General features: G+C 46.5%; 1 non-coding gene across 1 annotated transcript; it reads left to right on the forward strand.

The window, feature by feature from the left end:
- Positions 1–2,403: 2,403 nt before the first annotated feature.
- On the forward strand, positions 2,404–2,498 carry trnap-ugg. Its single transcript has 2 exons — positions 2,404–2,439; positions 2,463–2,498. It is a non-coding gene; the product is annotated as a tRNA-Pro (tRNA).
- The last annotated feature ends 1,269 nt before the right edge of the window (positions 2,499–3,767 follow it).

The following is a 3,767-nucleotide window of genomic DNA, read 5'->3' on the forward strand; positions in this document are numbered from 1 at the left end:
TCTTTGCAGCGCAGACGGCGGGATTCATTTACATAGAACAGTACAGCACAGAACAGGCACTTCGGCCCTCAATGTTGTGCCGAGCCATGATCACCCTACCCAAACCCACGTATCCGCCCTATACCCGTAACCCAACAATCCCCCCCTTAACCTTACTTTTTATTAGGACACTACGGGCAATTTAGCATGCCCAATCCAACTAACCCGCACATCTTTGGACTGTGGGAGGAAACCGGAGCACCCGGAGGAAACCCACGCACACACGGGGAGGACGTGCAGACTCCACACAGACAGTGACCCAGCCGGGAATCTAACCTGGGACCCTGGAGCTGTGAAGCATTTATGCTAACCACCATGCTACCCTGCTGCCCCAATTTACATTGGGGTTGCTTTGAGAAGCTGAGCTCACACTGCATGGATCCAAAACGTTCGCAAGAAAACCAAGACATTTTCGAAAGGCTTGTTCTGCCATTAACACATTTTGTTAATGCGCCATCAGCACCTTTCTTAGCCTTGATTAGCCTCATTTATATTCCCTTTTTCTTTCTGCCCGAGACATTTTCGTCATTTCCCACCGATTGCTAGCCCTCTATCGAGGCCCAATACAGCACTCCACCACCCCCACCCCCCACCCACAATCGTCTGAATCTCCAATTCCAGTTCTCCAGCTTTGACAAAGAGTCCACTTGACTGGAAACGACAGCTGCCATTTCGCTCCCCAGAAGCTGTCAGACCTGCTGAGATTATCCAGTATTTTCTATTTTTGTTTCCGTTTGAAGCATCCGCAGTAAGTTGCATTTGTCATACATTTAGACATGTTTGAGATGGTGATTAAATATGTTCATTTGTAAATCGCTGAAACTCTGTTGAAGATGAACTCGCTGCTAATATCCGAGGTGTGCCAAGATATGAAAATTCTTCACCTCTCATTGCCTGCCGAAAATTTAGTGCTTGGGCCTTAATGTTCCATTCAGTTTAGTGGCTCATGTGAGACGAAATCTCATAGTCCTGGAACACACGAGATTCCGGCAACATTCAGGAAACAGAATTATTTTGTGCCCAATAATTGTGCAAACTTTTCTCACACGGAATGCTAAATGTTCGATGTTTCCGCCCGGTTTCGAAACTGGGACCTTTCGCGTGTGAGGCGAATGTGATAATCACTACACTACAGAAACCGCTGGCAATCAATGGACGTGCGGAATGTACAACCTCACTGTGTTGCTGCAGATTCTGATGGTCTGTTTGAGAGGCCAGGTCCCTTGTTGCAAACGACAGCTGTTTCTTAAATTAACAGATGTCTCAACATATAAAGCCATGAGATGTAGAAATTATATCGAAATTAACATAAGTTATATTTTGCTGAATGTTGGTCTTAAATTTGTGCTCTTTGGTCTCGAGGTCTGGTTCTCGTTTAAGGATTTTCAAGCAATGCCTATGGGAGTGGTCGTGGGTTTAAATCCAGGACAGGCTCTTTACTCCATGTCAGGGATTATGAATTGTTTGCGATGCTGACGGCGGGGTTGATTTACATTGGCCCACTCTGAAAAAGATTTCTCAGGACTCGGAATGTTTACGTCGTTTCTCTCCCCACAGATGATGCTCGAGAGAGAGAGAGAGACAGTGTCTGACCTGGAGTGCGTTTGGATAAAATTGATGCTCCAGATCTGTGTTAACCACAGGGACGTGACCCATCTAATCCACAGAGCCAAAGTGGAGAATTGACCTGACTGGGGAGCTGGATCTTAACGCTGACCTCCCGGACCTCGGCGTCGTGAAATGTTCCAAAGAAGCTCAACAGCCACTCGAGGATCTTTCCACTGTGCTCAATACAGCTTTCACACTCAGTGTGTGTTCAGCAGTTTCACACTGTAAATGCTGCACCCATTTTGTGTGTCCTTCCATCGCAGATTTGGGATTCAATCTTGTTTCCACTTGTTCTTTGTGTCCGGGCGGTAGTTGTTGATCAATATGCCATCGATAGCTCCTCCAGACATATCTTTTGTTTCATTGTTTCTTCCATTGCGCTAACAGAGAGCTGGCACAGACACGGCGGCCGGAATGGCCTCATACTGTGGTGTCATTATTCTCTGATTTGATGCTAACCTAACTCTCTGGCCAGGGTCCCAAGGCCTCTTCTCATTTAATCTCTCCTGACTTGTCCCCCATTAGAGCCCTTTCCTGTTGTTCTGTTTCCTCCCTCCGGTAATTCACTTGGTTAAGACGTACTACATTTCTAACCTGTCCCTGTTTTAATGAAAGGTGATGGTGAAAGACGAACTTTGTTGTCCTGTCGACAAATGCCGCCTGACGACCTGAGATGTTGCAGTACTTTTGGCGTTCTCCGCAGATGTTAGATTGATTTTAGAAGGCAATGACAGTATGCTTTAACTCTTTTTGCGGGGCTCGTTGGTCTAGGGGTATGATTCTCGCTTTGGGTGTGTCGCTGTCGGAATTCGAATTGCGAGAGGTCCCGGGTTCAAATCCCGGACGAGCCCTTCGATGAGGTTTTCCCGTTGGTCAAACCGCATGTTTTCTTCATTTCTTTGCAGCGTCGGCGGCGGGATTAATTCACATTGGGTTTGCTTTGAGAAGCTGAGCTCAAGCTGCATGGAACCAATACGTTCCCGAGAAGTTTGTCTATGTGTGGGCATTCACATTTCTATTGACTAATTCTGGTGGACTCAGACAGCTCTTTGTCCCTTTCATTTTATCAGTTCAACAACTTCAGACTGTGAACTCTCACTTCCCCCTTCACCACATGTTTTTTCCATCAACTTATCATCCCTTCCATTGATATGTTTTACCCGAAGCATTGCCCCCCTCCCCCCAGCCCATACCATCCTACTTCAGCAATCTGATCCCTGTTTGTAATTGTTCTCTAACGCACTGCTTACCTTTGTTCTGCCATTAACACATTCTGACCGCTTGATGCGCCATCAGCACCTTTCATAGCCTTGATTAGCCTCATTTACATTCCCTTTTTCTTTGTGTCCAAGACATTTTCGTCATTTCCCACCTATTGCTAGCCCTCGACCGAGGCCCAATACAGCACTCCACCACCCCCACCCCCCACCCACAATCGTCTGAATCTCCAATTCCAGTTCTCCAGCTTTGACAAAGAGTCCACTTGACTGGAAACGACAGCTGCCATTTCGCTCCCCAGAGGCTGTCAGACCTGCTGAGATTGTCCAGTATTTTCTGTTTTAGTTTCCGTTTGAAGCATCCGCAGTAAGTTGCATTTGTCATACATTTAGACATGTTTGAGATGGTAATTAAATGTGTTCATTTGTAAATCGCTGAAATTCTGTTGTGGATGAACTAGCTGCTAATATCCGAGCTGTCCAAGATATGGAAACTCTTCACCTCTCATTGCCTGCCGAAAATTCAGTGCTTGGGCCTTAATGTTTAATTCAGTTTCGTGGCTCACGTGAGACGAAATCTCATAGTCCTGGAACACACAAGATTCCGGCAGCATTCAGGAAACAGAATTATTTTGTGCCCAATAATTGTGCAAACATTTCTCAAATGCCTATTCAGAGGATGGGGGCTGTTCCTTGGCGTTGTGCTGAGCTACATGGGAACATTGCAGCAGGACCAGATCGGACATGTGGACATGAGAGCAGGACAGTGAGTTCAAAAACGAAGCGACAGGAGTGTCTGCCACCAGCTTGTCGATGGAGCGAAGGTGTTTTGCAAAGTGGTCACCCGGTCGGCATTGAGTCTCTCCAATGCAGAGAAGATGGCATTGGGATCAGCAAATGCAA

This window comes from Scyliorhinus canicula, unplaced genomic scaffold (genome assembly GCF_902713615.1).
Source record: "Scyliorhinus canicula unplaced genomic scaffold, sScyCan1.1, whole genome shotgun sequence".
Taxonomy (NCBI): domain Eukaryota; kingdom Metazoa; phylum Chordata; class Chondrichthyes; order Carcharhiniformes; family Scyliorhinidae; genus Scyliorhinus; species Scyliorhinus canicula.